The following is a 19,360-nucleotide window of genomic DNA, read 5'->3' on the forward strand; positions in this document are numbered from 1 at the left end:
TTTTTATAACATATTGACTTATTATACCCGTCATTGTACTACTCATTCAATTGTGCCTTGACTCAGTATTAGTTTGTCTTTGACCAAAATCTTTGCCCGTTATTCATAGTTTAACATAGGGAATTCATTTTTTTATTATTATTTAAATTTATGTATGTGTAATATGGTTTGTTGAGGTCTTATTATCGCTTGTTTAGTAACTTCTATTTCTATTAATTACTAATTTTTAGTTTTTAATTTTATTTCCTTTTATTTAACATTATTTTTTTTTTCTTTTTTCTATTATTTCCATTTTTATGACTTATAGTTTTTCTCCATATTTTCAATTTAAAGTAACTTATTATTATATTAAAAACCTATTTTAATAAATTCAATTATATGTGTGTATCAATATATATATAATATTACTTAATCATATATCTTAACTTTTTGTGATGAAATTCAATAATACCATATTTTATTCTTTGTTTTATTTTTGTGATAAAATCTTTATATTTATATTATTTTTTAATTAAATTACACCAAACATTCCCTTGTGAAAAGAATTTCCTCCTATGCCACCTATATTTTAATGTTAGAACATTAAAATAGCCTTGTTCATCTGATTAAATACCTGTATTGTCATCTATGATTCAGGTAGAATTCTATAGCTACTGTGGCTTTCTATAAAAGAATAAGACAACCATGAGGGTTTCATATTTTTTGTTTGCTCTCCCATCTTGTTGTGTGGTGTGCTTTGTTTTGGTAACCTCTAGTGTGTGGCTTTGTTTGTTTTGAGTGATACCATCTGTTAGTCTTCACAATTGTTTTTACAGGTATGGCACCATGAATGGTTGTTGAAAGTCGGCTCTCCGTATTATGTAAATGAAAGACCCAGAAAGATTTGGTTTTAGTAAACATTTGTGTATTTATGTGAAAAATATACCCAAAAACATTTCCTGGTAGTCCTCACAATTGCTTTTACAGGTAAGGCACCATGAATGGTTGTTGAAAGTCACCTCTTCGTGTTACGTAAATGACAGGCACAGAAAGCTTTGGTTTTAGTAAACATTTGCACACTTCTGTGTTTGTCCTTGAAATATATACCCATAACCATTTTCTGTGAAGTACGATGTGCGCTTGTAGTTAGAAATGCCATATTCTACTTGTAATATATTTTTGGAGTTTTTTTTGGGTATTTTTTTGTTCAATACAAGTTACAACTAGCTAACTATACCCTTTAGTACTCCTTGCTATTGTTTCTATTTGGAAATGTCATAGCCTACTTGCAATATATTTTTGGATATTTTTGCTATTGTTTATAGTTCGAAATGTCATGGTCTATTTCTAATATATTTTTGATTTTTTTTTTTTGGTTTTTTTTGTGAGAATACAAATTACAACTAGCTAACTATACCCTTGTCACACATGTAATAGACAAAATAAAAAAAGCATATTTAATTTACACCTTAACGCAATCTTACATCCACTATTAATGCAAGAGCATAACCATTTATACGAATCTTTTAATACATAAATTATTGCACCAATGAAATTCATTGCAATTATAGGATTACAATCATGATACCGTTTGGACCTTAGTCTAAAGATTCACCATAATTTTGGATTTGATATGAGGACAGTTGTCCAACCCTCATGGTGGCTTCCTTTCCAAGTCCACTTGTTCTTTCACATTTTTCATTTAATTGATCTTGGTACAAATGTTAATGCCGCCGGTGAAGGGAGTACTAGTTCCATCCTGCGTTACTCCTTACCTTGTGATTTTCCAATCTGCATTAACTTGGCTAATCGTTGCTCGGCCTAGGTGGAGGTGGTACTTTGTTGTAGTTAATACTGCCAAACCCCGCTTGTTGTAACGTTGGGATCCACTTTGTATCAAAGGCTTTAGTTTCGCTGTTGGAATGGATGGCGGAGAGGAAACCTGGGGTTTCTAACCTCCATTTCAGTATGGTCGCCATTAATTTCACTTGGTTATTGTTTTCTGGCAACATTCTGGGAAGTTTGTTCCAGGTTTGGGTGTTCACTACTAGATTTTTGTAGAACGCTGAGACTTCATGCTTTCCGTGGTGTTTGCTAAGGTCTGGGCTCCTCTAATCGGTGCTTAGGGTCTTATGGAATTCTTGACACAGATATACCAACTAATGATTTACACTTTCGCATTTACCGGATAACTAATGGAGGTATTGTTGATATTTATTGTTCCCTGTCGCTATAGATTATTGGGTGATGCTTACTAATTCCTTGTCTTTCCATCCCGTCAGGGTGGAGGCTTCTTGCAGGGATAGTGTAATGGGAAAGATGCTGGCAAAGACCACAGTTCGGCTCTCCGGTCAACTTGAAGACCTGTTTATTTTCATTCCGAGTATTTATACTAAGCATGATTTTCTGGCTTGGTTCTAGGGTTAAAGTTATGACTCTGTCAGGAGCTTGACTCTTGTTTTTGCTGTGGAAGAAATAACGAATGCTTATCATAATATTGTATTAATTTAGGTTCTTATGAAGCCCTCTCAGCTCTGCATGTTATTCAGACTATTCCGGCTTGTCAATCGGTTTTTTTTAAATCATTTGTATATTTTTTGTATGGACGAGGGTCAAGTGATTCGAACCCTGGCGAGAAAGATTACAGTTCTATGTCCTATGTTTCTTAGATGAATTTATATATGCAGGAGTGCATTCGTATACAATTTTTGGTATACAAGAATTGCAATTCTTATTTATTTGTCTCATGGCATTTATTCCTACAGAATTTCTGAGTGCTTGCTAGCTTTCCACTTGTATTTAATGGTTAAGCGGTATCATCTTACTGTGTATTTAATTTGTTTTAGAGGGTTTCTATATCTATTCTATCACCTCCATGAGTAAGAGTTGGATGTTTAGCATGTATGGGATCTTGGCTTCTATTTTTCACTGAATATAATTCTTTTAAGAGATTCTCTGTTTCTTGTTTTATATGTATATTGAGAAAATCTTAGTCAAGCCTTTTGATTTTACTTCTGACTGGTAGTCTATACTGAGCTCTTCGATTTCGTTTGGGAGATTATTACAGTAGAGCATTTCTTACTTATTTAGTTGATTCCTAATTATTTTGAAAAGTAACTACATTTCTATCCTTTTGGTTCTTAGCATGAGTTACGGTTTAGGGTAAGTCCGTGGCTTGAAAATCCCTCTTTCCTCTGAGTTTTCTGAAAGGCTTGCTTAGTTGTGTATTTTAAGCAGAATTCATCCTAACAGATTTTCTTTATAATGATAGAAAAATTCTCTTTGTTGTTTTCCTTGCAGAAAGTGTAGTAGTCTTGTCTTAACATTCTTGTAAATTCTATTGTTCAGTTCAGACAATAAAAAGAAGTTTTGTTCTTTGGTTCATAATTATGATTAATTTCATATCTATGTTTAGCTTACAGCTCAACTCGTTTCGGTTTCTATATAAATCATAAATTCCATTATTTTAAACATATATGTCCTTTGCATGAGTTTATCTATGCACATATTACCGTAATAAATCTACACATCAGTTTATCACATTTAATCATGCTATCTCCTAAATCACTGAAAATAATTAATGCATTTTCACCATAAACAGAGTAAAATCTATCTTAATAAGCAACAGGTAATATCACTTATCTAATCTGTTGTCTAGCTTGAAATATTCCTAATTCAGTCTTGCACCCAGACATGAAATTATCTATGTTTTTTCCTCCCAACCATGAAACTACTTCAGTGTTATGCCCCCGAGCTGTTCCTGTTCACAAGAACTCTCTATTTTCTTGAGACTTGCAGTATCAACGCCCTCTGGTCCAAAACATACATGGCCTCGTATGGCTACCTAACCTTTTAGCACAGTCGTTCCTAAGTAACCTTTTTTTCCTCTTTTCTTCCTTGATCTCAGATACCTCTATCCTCTTGATCTCTTGATTAAATCCTCAAGAAATTAGTTTCAAGAACTTAGTCAGGAATAGGTAACTGTTTCCCTAACTGATTGTTAAGTAAAAATAATATTTACTAATAACTGCTGTCTTCATTCAAAAAAAATATTGACATCCAAATAGTATTTTTAAAATTAAGAAAATAAATAGTTGTCCAAACTGCAATAATTAAAATATTTACATAGTCCAGGGGATATCACATCTTCCCCCCCTAAGATGTAACATCGTCTCGATGTTTTCCTTCTAAAAATAAATTCGGAAAGGTCTCCTTCATAACTTTCTCATCTTCCCAGGTGGCCTCTTCAGGCTCATAGTGCTGCCATTGCACTTTAACCTGGGTGATAAATAATTTCCGCAGTGTTACTTCTCTCTGATCTAGTATACCCAGAGATTCGACCAAGAACTCACCTTCCAGTTCAACCTACACAGCCACAAAATGACTTAAGTCATCAGTCAGCTTCTTTAATAAATCTGCATTTAAAGGGAATTTTTCTTGAATATTTTACCTGAATGTTTTGCCAATTGATTACGTGTTTAGGATCATAAATATATTTCTTAAGTAGAGAAACATGGAAGACATTGTGCACACGGATGTGGCTGGGTAAGGCAAGCTGGTAAGCCACTAGCCCTGATCCGAGCCAAAATTTGAAATGGCCCACAAAACTGAGGTGCTATCTTAGCACATCCAGTCCATTGCAATGTGCTTTTCTTAGCTCGGACTCTAATGTAAACATGGTCCCCTACTTGAAATTCCCGAAAGCTCCTTTTCCGGTCAACAAAATTCTTTTTCTGGTCTTGAGTGGCCTTCAAGTTGCTTCGTACTCTTTTTACCATTTCCTCCATTTTCTCTAACATATCCAGTCCTAACATCAACTTGTCCTCTGGTCCACTCCAACTCAAGGGTGTTCTACACTTACGTCCGTATAACACTTCAAAAGGACTCATCTGTAGAGATGTGTGGTATCCATTGTTATAAGAAAATTCTACCAAGTGTAGGTAGTCCTCCCATTTCGATGGCTATTGCATAACATAAGTTCGGAACATGTCCTCAACCACTTGGTTTACTCTCTCCGTTTGTCCATCTGTTTCCTGAAGTGTAGCTGTGTGCCCAGTCCTTCAAAAAGGGCCTTCCAAAAGGCTGATGTAAATTTCACATCACAGTCTGAGATGATCATTTTTGGTATTCTGTGTAGCTTGAATATGTGTTGCATGAAAATGTTAGCGACTTGCACCACTTTAAAAGCTTACTGGACTAGCATAAAATGAGCAAATTTGCTTAGTTTGTCTACCACTACCATGATAGAGTCTTTTTTCCTTTTTGACTTAGACAGTATGGTGATGAAGTCGATGGATATGGTTTCTCATTTCCACTCAGGAATAGGTAAGGGGTGGAATAATCCCGTTGGGTGTTGGTGCTCAGCTTTTATTTGTTGGCATTCCAAGCATCTGGCTAAATACTCCGCTACCTCCTTCTTCATACTAGGCCAGAAGAATTCCTTTCTTAAATAAGAAATCATTTTTTGGTATCCGGGATGGCCTACACAGGGAATCCTATGAAATTCATCTAAAATTAAAATTTTAAGATGTTTTTCATTAGGCACATACAACCTCTTCCTATAAATAAACAATTCTTCGTAATTTACGTCATGTCCTAATTTCTCTTCATGGCTATTTGGAACTTTTGCTTGCTGGCATAAATGTTTATATATTAAATCTTGGATGGCTATTTCATGAATTTTCTCATAAAAAGTTGTTCGTGACTCACTGAAAGAAATTTCATATAAACAATTTACCTTTGACTCAAAGCATCTGCAACCTAGTTTTCTTTCCCCTTCAAATGCTTGATTTCAAAATAAAATTTGCTTAGAAAATCTGCCCAATGAGCTTGTCTAGCATTCAATGCAGGCTGCTTAAAGTAGATTGTTAGACTATGATGATCAGTTAATAGTAGAAATTTCTTACCCATTAAGTAGTGCCACCACATGTTTAAGGCATGAATCACCACCGTCAATTCTAAGTCATATGCATAATAATTTTGTTCATACTCCTTACATTTCCTTGATTCATACGCTACAACCCTACCTTCTTTCATTAATATGGCACCTACACCCTCCTTGCAGACATATGTACAAACCACGTAATATTTGTTTGGATCCATGATGCTTAATACGAGTGCAGTGGTAAGTAGATGCTTGAGCTGATCAAAGCTCTTTTCGCAGTCAAGGGTTCATCTAAAAGCCTTCCTTTTCTTTTGCAAGGAAGTGATAGGATATGCCACCCTAGAAAATCCTTCCACAAAACGCCTATAATATCCAGCTAAACCCATGAATGACCTTATTTTAGTTACATCTTTCGGTACCGGCCATTCCATGATAGTTCTTATTTTCTCTAGATCTACTATGATGCCATTCTTGGTGATGACATGTCCTAAGTACTAGATTTGTTCCATAAAGAAGTCACACTTACTATACTTGGCATGCAGCTAGTGTTCTCTTAAGACTTGCAGAACAATACGAAGGTGTTCCTTATGTTCTTCGATGCATCGAGAGTAGATTAGTATGTCATCAATAAAGATTAATACAAACTTATCTAAATATTGATGGAATATGTTATTCATGAGACACATGAAGGTTGTTGGGGCATTAGTTAGTCCAAAAGGCAGCACTACGAACTCATAATGTCCATAATGAGTTCTAAATGTTGTTTTTGCTATATCCTCCTCCTTTATCTGGATTTGATGATATCTAGAGTGAAGATCAATCTTTGAGAAGACCGTTGCACCCTTTACTTGATCAAATAACTCATCAATATGGGGTAAGGGGTATTTATTTTTAATGGTCAGTTTGTTTAACTGACGGTAGTCCATACACATCCTCAATGTTCCATCCTTCTTCTTAACAAAGAGCACTAGGGCTCCCTAAGGGGACACACTGGGTCGAATATACCCTTTATCAAGTAGCTCTTGTAGCTGCATTTTTAATTCAGTTAGCTCTAGTATGCTCATGTGGTAAGGGGCTCGGGAGACTGGGGCAACTCCCAGAATTAACTCAATGGTAAAATATATGTCTCTTTTTGGGGGTAGGCCTGGGATTTCCTCGAGAAGTAAATTCGGAAAGTTTTGTATCACTGGAATACTTTTTACATAAATAGTTTTATCTTTAGAATTAGCGTACCCCACTTGTATTGCATAGATTTGGCAGCCTTTTCTGATGCATTTTGCTAATTGGGAGGCTGTTACAGGTCTTATATGCAGAGGTTTTTGAATACCTTGAATTTCCTACCTTTCTCCTTTCTCATCCTGGTAATTAATGGTTTTGGTCTTACAGTTAATAAGGGACCAATGCTTTTCCAACCAGTCCATACCTATAAGGACGTCGTAGGACCCCAGGGGTAACACATTAAGATATGCCATAATAGACTGGTTAGCTAAACTTAGAGGGCAATTACTGACCTTGGAAAAAACTCTTCTTTTTGCTCCTGTGGCTAGTTGTACTAACCATGGATTTTTAAATTTGACTGATTGCAATTTACACTGTTCTACAATTTTGGGGCTAATATAACTCAGGGTAGCCCCTAGATCGATTAAAATAGATATAGATATGTCAGAAACTTTACCTTCATATTCAACCATGGTTGGCTGAAATTCTACCTAATGGTCTTCGAGGGCAGTGTCAGGCCAGGCAGTAACTCCAAAAAAAAAAAACTGATTCGTATATTATTCCATAGGTAGGTCATTGTTATACACAATAGGGAGTGACTGTTCAGTTCATCTCCCGATGACTGTTCACATTCCTAATTTAATTATTTACATAAAATTCACCCAATCATGAAGATTAGGTGTCAACATTCCCCCCCTTAATCTGAAGGGATGTTGGTGAGTCCAAGCATCATTCTGAATCGTTCAAGATTTTCCCTTCCAAGTGCTTTGGTGAAGATGTCTGCAATTTGCTCATTTGTGGAACAATGATGGAGATGGATTGTTTTGGCCTCAACATGATGTCGAATCAGATGATATTTAGTATTGATATGCTTCGTTCGATCATGGAACTTTGGGTTCTTGGCCAAATTTATTGCAGAGGTGTTGTCAATCATGAGTGGAGTTGATTGTACTTGTTTTACCTGCAAATCTTCAAGAATTTTCCTGAGCCACACAATTTCTTTTGTTACTTCAGTTGCTGCCACGTATTCTGCTTCTGTTGTGGAATTTGCTGAATTGATTGTTTGCGTGATCTCCAGGAGACAGCTCCTGATCCAAGACTCATAGCATATCCTGAAGTTGATACCCCAGTTTCTTTGTCTCCATCGAAGTCTGAATCAGAGTATCCAATCAAACTGAAGTCGTCCACCTGTGTATACTTGATTCCAAAGTCTTGAGTTCCCTTCAAGTACCTTAGAACTCTTTTACCAGCAGACCAATGTCCCTCACAAGGATTTTGGATAAACCTGGAGAGGATTCCAACAACAAACGAAATGTCTGGTCTGGTTGTAGTTAGGTAGTTGAGACTTCCTACAAGCTGTCTATACTTTGTTGCATCCTCAAATTCTTTTCCTTCAATAGATGTGAGCTTTAAGTTTTGTTCCATTGGAGTAGTGAGAGGATTGCACTCTGTCATGCCAAACCTGTTCAACAGATCTTCAATGTATTTCTTTTGAGAAAGAAATATGGACTTTGGATGTTGGGTTACTTCAATGCCAAGATAGTAATGAACATAGCCCAAATCAGTCATTTCAAAACTTTTCCCCAATTCCTTCTTTATGGATGCAATGTAGCTTTCATTGTTCCATGTCATCAAAAGATCATCTACATATACCACAAGGTATACAACTGTTTTTCCAACTTTCTTGACAAGTAAAGTTGCATCATCAAGATCAAAATGTTTGAAATTGAGTTTGAGAAGATGCTCAGTTATTTTTTCATACCAGGCTCGCGGTGCTTGTTTGAGGCCATACAAGGAATTCAAAAGTTTGCATACTTTATGTTCATGTCCTTTCACAGCAAATCCTTCAGGCTGGGACATAAAAACATTCTCTTTTAGATCTCCATTCAAGAAAGCAGTTTTTACATCCATTTGATGGACTTTCCAACCGTTCTGAGCTGCTAGTGCAAAGAGTGTCCAGATGGTAGCCCATTTTGCTGTGGGGGAAAAGTCTCCTCATAATGGACCCCTTCCTTCTATGAAAAACCTTTTGCCACAAGCCTAGTTTTGTGCTTGTCAAGTGAGCCATCAGCTTTATACTTGTTCTTGTAGACCCACTTGCAGCCAATTGGTTTGGTTCCAAATGGAGGATCAACCGGCTTCCAAGTGTCGTTCTTTATCAGGGCATCATACTCCTTTTGCATTGCTTCTTTCCATTCATCATGAGAAGCAGCTTCTTTGAAGGAAGTTGGTTCAAAATCTATAGACAAGTTCAATTCACAATCATAAGAAACATCCATATCAATAGGTGAATTAGAGTCATCTACGTCACCTCCATTTTGTCGGTTTGAATTTCTGGTTCCTATTTTTCCAATTTCATCAGGATGAACACTTTCAAGTGTCTTCGTCAGCCACTTTGGGGGACCTTTCTGAGATGGTCGAGGCTGCTCTGTTGATTGAGTTGGGACTGAATCAAGATTGAGTCTCCCAATTCTATCAATTACATCACTTAAAGTATCATCCGTTGTTGGAGTTTCATTCGGGGGAGAGTGTTCTTCAGAAGAAGATTCCACATGTTGATCTAGAATAGGAATCCCCCCTTCAAGATGTGGAATCTGATTATCAAATTCTTGAAATGATTTTGTTTTTGAGAATCTATCCAAGCGATCAAGTTGCTGCTCAACAACATTGTCAGATTTGGATGATTCAAGAAAAATTACATCTCTCGATACAACAAACTTTTTATTTACTTCTTCATAGAGGCGGTATGCTTTGGAGGTGTTTGAATACCCCAGGAAGATATACTTACGACTTCTAGCACCAAGTTTGTTTCTATGTACCCTTGGTATCAAAACGTAACAGGTGGAACCAAAGACCCTGAGATGTTTTACCAAAGGAACATGTCCATACCACAATTCATAAGGAGTCTTGTTTCTTATAGCATTATATGGACATCTATTCTTTATATATGCAGCACATAGAACAACATTAGCGCAAAACATTATCTTTACATTTTTGAAGAAAAGCATAGATCGTACCATATTCAAGATAGTTCTATTCATTCTTTCAGCTACACCATTCTGTTGGGGATTACAAGGCACAGTTATTTGATGTTTAATCCCATGTTGGCGAAGATAGTTTTCAAATTCATTTGATGTGTATTCTTTTCCATTATCAGTGCGAATAGACCCAATATGAGATTGTGCATCATTTTCAATCCATTTATGAAAATTCTTGAATGTTTGAAAAGCATCAGATTTGTTCTTCAATAAATAAACCCAACACATTCTGGCGTAGTCATCAATAAATGTCATGATATGTTTATTTCCATTTGCAGAAGGAACAAGCATTGGACTGCATAAATCTGAATGAATGAGTTCAAGTTCCCTATGTGCTCTTGAATGTGAATCATGAAAAGACTGTTTGCTATGCTTTCCTAGAATGCAAGCATCACATTGCTTAAGTTTTCTAGGAATTGTAGGCAAACCAGCAACACCATTTTTCTTCAATAAGCGGAGACTATCATAGTTCAAATGTCCGAATCTAGCATGCTATAATAAACTTGATGGAAGTGTACCTTCTTCATGATGAGAATTGTATGAGAAATGTTGTGCATGAGCAGATGTTCCTTGTAGTTTGAGAAGCCTTTCTTCTTCTATTCCCCTCATGACAAGTGAGTGGTCAGATGCTTTTCTTACCTCAAGCTTGCCATAAAACATATGAATGGAGTGACCTTGCTGGCGGATGTGGACCAAGGACAACAAGTTTCTCTTGAGCTATGGGATATATAGAATATGATCCAGAAGAAAGTCTGGAAGACCAGGCAATTTAAGCTTGATTGTGCCAAGCCCTGATGGCTTGATTTTTGATTGATCTGCAAAGTATACTGCTCCATCAACATTGTCAGTAAAATCTTCAAAAAAATCTTTTCTATGAAGCAACCAATCATTTTTCCATGAAGCAAGTGAAGCATTAAACAAATCTTCTTTTACTCCAATGTTACATTCTGCCTCAACATAGTGAGTGGATTTAGGTGCTTTACCTTTGTCTGTATCATTAGTTTTACCTTTCTGTTGGTTTATTTTCTTCTTAATTTTGTCCCATGGTAGCTTGCATGTAGAGGCATCATGTGATCCATTTCTTTTGCAGCGAATGCAGTGAAAATCTACCTATTCTCCTTGAGAATGTCTGCCCCCCTGCCTCTGAAATATCTTCCTCTTCTTCTTCGTCCACCTCTTCCTCTTGTAGAATCTTGAGCAGGATGATTTTCTTTATGAGAAAGGCACACAGTCTCTTCAGAAGATTTAGGGGCTGTCTTCTTTCCAAAAGCTTTCTCTCTTTCAGCAAACTTTTTCACAAGAGAGTCAAAGGTTATATCTTTGAGATTTCCATTTGCTTGCAATGACTCAAGATAATTGGAATAAGTAGGATAAAGTGCCTTGAGAAAAGCAATAAGAGGAATATCCAGCTAAACCTTAGTGGAATTGATATCATGCATTATAGACTTTATTTCAGATGCAAGAGCAAGAGGATCATTATTTTGCAGTTCAAGAGTGAAGTCTTGAAGAGTTCAATCATGAGTTGGACAACTTCAAGTGCAGAATGTGAGTCATAGAGTTCTTTCAGCTTTTGTAAGGCTTCAAAGGCAATTGAATATGACGAAATATGGCGACTCACCTCTTCATTTACAGATGCTGCGATTAATGCATAAGCTTTGCTGTTCTTGTTTTCCCAAATGACGAGCTCTTTGTCTGAGGTAGATTGTACTGGGTCATTGTTTCCTTCTCCGACACACACTCCTTTCCACAACTCATTGAAAATGAGGGTGTGTTTTATCATCCGGGACCATCGATGATAGTTCTCCTTGCCAGTGAGAACTATTCCCACCATAGATATGATTGAATGCATTGTAAAATCCAAGAGTTGTAAAAATACTTTTGCTGGCAAAAATGTGCTTTTGTGGAGAGAAAAAAAAAACTTCTGCTGCTAAAAGAAAATTGATTCTGATATCAAAATGTATTCTGGCCTCAAACAATATATTAAACACAGTCAAACGCAAGAGCGTTAACTATGTTAGTCACTTTGAAAACAGCTTTATGAAAACAATACTATGGTAGCCAAGCTTCAGATTCACAATAATCCTGAAGAAAAATTTGATGTGTTCTCTTCAAAGGATTCATTTTTTTTTTTTTGCACAATGGCATTTGCCACCGACCGGTGCATGTAGTCGACCGAAGGAAGTGCTACTTATTATCATGACTGTTATTCAATTCGGACTCTAGAGGTAGCCCAACAGCGTGGTATATACACCAAACATTATATACAAAGTATATTAAAATACCTCCAAACGCTATTATATACAAAGTGCATTATATACCTCCAAACGCTATTCATATACAAAGTGCATTATATACCTCCAATGCAATAAAAATATGACCCTTTCAACAAAAAAATAAACGCTCCAGAACTCAACGTTGGTTGTCATAGCATGGTGTTCTGGAATCCAATATAGCGCAATGCAAAACTAAACTGTTCAACGAAGTTCTACATTTTCTCAAAGCATGCATGGACTCGCTTTATTCAAGAACAGCATCAACGCACCAAACACACACTGAAAAAGATATGCCATGACCAATGATATATCAGCTCTCAGCCTTACCAAGCACCAGCGCACAAGGATGTGTGTTCAAATATTACAAACATTCCAACCTTGCAATGTAGTAATCAGCCCACGATTTATGAGCGACTTCTGCTGCGCCACTTTGATACCAGACTTCCATTTTTTTATATATATAAAATACAAAATGCTGACTGGACAGTGTTCATATGGACATCGTTCAAACACACAACAATTTCGTATGGACAGCGTTCAAACACAGTAATTTCATATGGACAACGTTTAATTATTTCAACAGTCAGTGTTCAGACATTAGAACATTCAGCGTTCAATGTTCCAGCATTCCAGCATTCCATCGTTCTCACAAAAAAAACGCAGTAATAGTAATCAAAACCCCTTTTCCGCTGTGTAGTGTCCCAAAGCAGCTTCTATGGACAGAGCAGCGCTAGAAGGGAATATGGCAGAGGTAGTGCGTTATGGACAGAGGAGTGCATTATGGACAGAGCAGAGAGCGTAGGTAACTCAGGACTGTACCATGTCAGGACAGAGGAGATATGGCAGACAGAGGAGTTACAGGAGCATAAGAGCTAAAAAAAGGAGCTGGCTCTGATACCATGTCAGGCTAGGCAGTAACTCCACAAAATAAAAACTGATTCGTATATTATTCCATAGGTAGGTCATTGTTATATACAATAGGGAGTGACTGTTCAATTCATCTCCCGATGACTGTTCACGTTCCTAATTTAATTATTTACATAAAATTCACCCAATCATGAAGATTAGGTGTCAACAGGCGGCATTAATTTTAGGAATGCTCCTTGCCACCTCTCCCACGGTAGACACTTCTTGTATCTGCGATATTTGATCAACTACTCTGCGTTGTGGGTAGTTTTTTGAAATAATCTAGGCCTTCACACCCCCAACAATGTACAGGTGGTCTGTTATTTAATTCTATTTCATATCTACTAGATTGTTCATTCAACCTGTTTTCGCCTGGTTCCTTAAATCTGTGCTAATTTCCATTTGTTTTCTAGTTAATTCGACCTTTAAATGATCTTTTGTTGCTGGTACCCTTGTTCCCCTTATGGTTGGAAACAAATTTACTTCCCTTTCTATCAGCCCACTTCTTGCTCAAATCTCCCTCTGGTTTGTTTTTTTGCTAGCAGATCCATGCCTTACGAATGACTTCGTCCATGGTTTTTGGATTGTCAAACTCCAGTCGTTCTTTCATGAATAGTGGAAGACTGCTGATGAACCGCTACACTTTGGATTTTCCTTTGCGTATGTAGGGGACATACAGAACTAGTGATGTGAAATTGGTTATGAACTCATCCATGGTCATCTGACCCAATCAGAAATCGTGAAACTCCTTCGCTTTTTAATCATAAAATCTTTCTGTTAGATATTTCTCGTTAAAATATCTTTGAAAAATTTCCCAGGTTATGTTTTGTTCATTAACTCCTTGGACTATTTGTACTTCCTCACACCATAATGTTTTAATCACTACAGAACTTACGTAACTCTACTATCAGCGTTGGCGCCTTCGCGTCAAATTCTTCTCTCTAAATCTTGCGAAGACCCATTTATTACAAATCATCCCCGAAATCATTTTCCCGTATTTATTTATCGTTTATTATTATATGTTTGTTATATTGGTTAAAATGGTGAGAGATGTTAAAGGAACAAAAACTATTAAGAATATTTTCTTATTATATTTGGAATAAAATTTATTTTTAATTTAAATTAAAAATAATCATATATGTTGTTAAGAATTATTATTCAAAAGTAAAAGTTTAAAATTTTATATGAATGTAGAGTGTGGATTATGGATAGAGAAAGAGAATTAGAATGAGAAATAGGAAAGAGATCATTGTAAATTAGAGGGGTGTGTTTGTGTGAGAGAGAGGAGTAGGGAAAGAGCAAAAAAAAAAAAAGGGAGTTGAGAAGTGAGGGAAAAAAGGTGTTATAGGTAGTGAAAGATATAGACTCGAGGATAGAGAGTAGGGGGGAGAGAGGGAAGAGGTGGATGAGAGGGATTGAGGGAATGAGAGTGGGGAATATGAAAATATGGAGATAAATAGTGATTAATTGAGTGACAAAGAGTGTGTGAGGGAGGAAGATAATGAGCCAACATCATTGAAGGGTAGAAGAAATAGATAAATGAGAGGGTAATAATGGGAGGGAAATAGAGTAGGAGATATGATGCCACTGTTGCCCATAGGATGAAGTCCTAGCATAGAGGCTCTTGCTTAGAGGTTGCGAGCCTCTTCCTCACCATATTGGTTTTCTCAGGAGGAGGACTAGTTGAATACATTGGTTGGGGATGTATGATCGCCCCTTGAAATCGTCTGGTGAAGTGAGAACGAATGATATGCAAGTGCTCTCCTCAATGGCAGTGGGCACCCTCCTCATGCATGAGAGATAATGTTACAAGCCACCTTTAGACAAAAGCAAAGTTAAAAAGAAGCAGAGAGAAAAACTCACAATGGCGTAGTTCAGAGGTTTCTTGATATAGTGGCCCTTTCTTACTTGTGCAGGGATTCTCAAGATGCAAGAAACAAAAGTTTCACTGATGTTGTCCCTTTATGTTCCTTCCAATGGAATGTAATATGTGCTTGTAGTGATTTTTTAAACAACTTCATCCATTTATCACTTAGAGTTGATTTAATTCATGAAAAAAATGACTTACCTCTTCCTCCACGAGTGTTTTTGCCTATACTTGTCCCTTTTTGTTCCTTAGTATGGAATGTAATTTGTGTTTTCATTGAGTTTTTAAACAACCTCATCCATTTGTCACTTAGAGTTCATGTAATTCATGTAGAAAAATGACTTACCTCTTCCTCCACCAATGTGTTTGCCTATATACAAAGCTAGGTAAGTCTGTGTTCTAATTTTGTTAATTTAACTTCATATCTTATCCCTTGATATGTACTAGCATGTTTTTAATATTTGTTTATATTCAACTTCTAGAACCCTTCAACACATTTCTCAAGTATTTGGCATCCATTTCAAACCAAAACACATTTCTCAAATCTTTGGCATTCCTTTCAAATCAAATTGGTTGCATTTCAAGCATTTAGGAATGTCAATTTCAAATTGTCTTATGAAGGTTGAGGTATGGACAAAAGCTATAGACAAAATGAAGAGGAAAATGTAGCACTAGGGAATGAAATGGCTTAATTTCGCTGGGAGGATAACTTTAATTAAGTCAATTCTCTCTGCCCTCCCCTTATACCAATACACAATTGTGCAAGCTCCAGTTGGGATCCAAAAGAAAATTGAGTTAATCATAAGGAAGTTCCTCTAGTAAGGAGGTAAAACAGAGACAAAAAATTTCAGTTTAGTAAGCTAGAATCAAGTAACAGTTCCTATGACAAAGGAGGAATATCCATCTGGCATCCAGGTTTGATGAACTCAACTTTGGGAGAAAAACTCATATGGAGGCTAATAACTGGAGAAGCTTCATGGTGGAAGAAAGTTTTAGAACATAAATACATTAATGCCTCACGACATCAACTTCTCACCTCCTAGATTCCTAATAGACCATGTTCGCAAATTTGGAAGCTATGCAAAAAATCTTTGCCCCTTATACAAGCCAATTCTTCTAGAATCCCTAGGGGAGGACAAGAAATAAACATCTGGATAGATAACATTATGGGTAATCCTTCTCTCTCTTCCTTACAAGACATTCATCATCTCAAGTTTTGGCTTCAAAATAAAGGCATTTTAAAATTGGATCAAATATCATCTTGGAATCAACATGAAAATACATGGGACAGGTGGAATCTTCATGCATCCCCCCTGCTATTCTCCATCAAGAAACCTCCTCGTTCACCATCTCAAGGGAGCGACCCCTATTCATTTCAAGAATAAAGATAGTTTGAAATGGAACCCAATTGGAAGAGACTATTAAGTAAAATTTGGATATGGAAAATTCCAAGATGGTCTTGAACAACAACCCATATGGCCCCTTTGGAAAATTGTTTGGAAATATGAAAGTCTCCCCAAAATCAAAGTCTTCATATGGACAATGCTCAAGGGGAATATTCTCACAGCTGACAATCTTAGAAAATGAGGCATCCATGGCCCTTTAATCTGCTCTTTTTGTTTTAAAGTTGAGGAAACCATTCATCATCTTTTCATTTCATGCAGATTCTTAAATAACTATTGGAAAGACTTGGTAAGTCATCTCCAAGTCCAATTAAATTCCACTTGTAGCATATCTAAATTCTTTGTCAATTGGAAACCCATTTATCCTTATTCCTTCAAAAATAAAATCATGCACAAACAATTTTGGACGAGCCTCCTGACTTTTTTATGTTGGCAACTCTCATTAGCAAGGAACAAATATATATTTCAAAACAAAAAGCCTGAAACTAGGAAAGTCTTGGCCAAAACTTGGAGTCTTTCCATGGAAACCATTTTCTCCAAAGGTAACAATAAAATAGATATCAAGCTATTACAAAATGAAGAGAGACATTGGTTCAACTTTTCTTGGATAGATCACCCCACATTGTTTGTCTATCCATGAGAAATCTTCTTAGTTCAGTTAATTGGAAGGTGCATTTGAAAGATCAGGCTTTCAGGGATTGGCTAAAAGCTCTCAGGTGGACCTGCCTCTTCTTTGATGGTGCCTCTAAATCAAATCTCAGTCGATCTAGCACTTGAGGTTTCATTATCGATCATCTGGGATCAGAATCAGTGTCATTAGAGTGGGGGTTAGGTATTGAATCTAACAACAGGGATGAGGCCTATGGCTTCCTTCTGGGTGCTTAGATCCTTTGTGAGCGCAATTTCAAAAATCTGATAGTGATTAGAGATTCAACTATCCTCATTCATTAGATGGTCAAAAATATGATTCCCAAAAATGCTGACCTTGGGAAAATAGTCTCCCGAATTCAACATCAAATGAGGAATTTGGGAGAGGTCTCCTATTATCACGTCTTTAGAGAAAATAATGGCAGGGTGGACGAATTGGAAAAAAATGCATGTTGCAGACCCCAAGGAGAGGCCAAGATCAATGAGGAGATTTTTATCAAGTATATTTCGTGATTTCTTACTTGATCACATGCAAGAAAGGACTCAAGTCATAATCATTTCTAAAAATTGTCCTTCCCACTCTGGTGACAAACCCTTCAGAAATCCTCAACATATCCTTATCAGTCAAAGCTCTAATTTCCAAGTGGATAGGAGTATCTTCTCAAAATCTTCTCCTTTGCAATTTACTCAGATCACAATTTTTCACTTGACTCTTCATAGAGTTCTCGTGATTATGTCCTACTCTCTCCCTTCCATAAATTCTCCTCATTGCTCCCCTTTGAGCCCCATTATCTCCTCTAGTGCATAGCCTCCCTCTGAGTCTCTTTCCTTATCTTCTTCTTCGTTCTCTCTGCCCTGTGGTGCTTCTTGTCTCTATTGCGGTTCCTTTTTCAGTGGCAGTGTTGTGCTCTTCCTTCTCACTCTGCAACCCCATTGCACTCAACACCATCAGAATCTCCAGAAATCTCATTTCACCCCTCTGGCCTTTCCTCCCTTCACCTAATGGCTTCAATTCATTATTGTCCCCATTCTAGCTCCCTCAAAGAAGAACTAGGATAGGTGAAATCTCTTCATAATCAATGGAAGGAGCGTTGCTCCTCAGAGTTGGGGTTCTTATATCATCAATGCACCACCCTCAGAAATTCTCTTGACAAGATTTTCCAATGTTTCTCCCATATCGAACAAGCCCTGCACTCTCTGCAAGACATGGTTAGAAATAAATTTATTTAGAATTCAAGCTCTAATGGTCGAAGCAACGTACATCCACAAAAAGAGGAAAAATCCATCAATCAAGAGTAGAAGGAGTAGATAAACCCAACTCCGCCCCAGACCCCATGACTGTTTTTTCTCTCTAGTGTTTTGTTTCTCATCATAGTGAACAATGAATAGTAAATGTATTCTTCTACTGCAACAATATGTTAGAATCTACAAGTTAAATGTAGTAGGTAAAACAAGTGTTTTTTAGTTTCATGTAAAAGTAGGAAAACACAAATCTAGGAGTTTTGCTCTGGTTCCCCTCTTGATTTGGTTAAAAGCATTGTACCAAGGTGCTAGCCTCTCTCTTTTTTTTCAAATGAATATATCATAACTGACCCTGTTAAAAAGAAAAGAAAATAAATATTTTGTTTATATTGAGTTATATGTTGTTCTTTTAATTTGGAAATGATGAATATATTTCAGACCATTGGGTCCATTTGTGACTGCTCCAATGGAAATTGTTGTTCAAGTGATGGCACCATCAAATCTAAGGGATCCAACAATCAACCTCCATACTCAAACTTGACTAGGGTATTTTGTTTTTTTTTTTTATTTTACAAAAAAATTATATGTTTTTTATTTTAGGAATAGTGGTCTTTGACAATGTAGATGGAATTTGAGATATTGAAAGTCATTTCAAAAAAATTTTGAGTGCTTTAATTTAGGATAATTGATTTTGGATTTTATTGTTAAACTCTATCATATGTTATAAGTTGGGTTATAAGAAATTGAATTTGCTAATGCTACCTTTTCTCTCAATTAAGGATTGAAAACGAAATCTTGTAAGACACTCGGATTCCAACTATAGGATGACATGGTGCAAATTACAATATTGTTGGCCCATATGCATTCTACTTTTGATTTACTCATCTTTTGTATTTCACCCT

The sequence above is a fragment of the Pinus tabuliformis genome, chromosome 9 (assembly GCF_031772625.1).
Source record: "Pinus tabuliformis cultivar Carrire ecotype Pingquan chromosome 9, CPIR1, whole genome shotgun sequence".
Taxonomy (NCBI): domain Eukaryota; kingdom Viridiplantae; phylum Streptophyta; class Pinopsida; order Pinales; family Pinaceae; genus Pinus; species Pinus tabuliformis.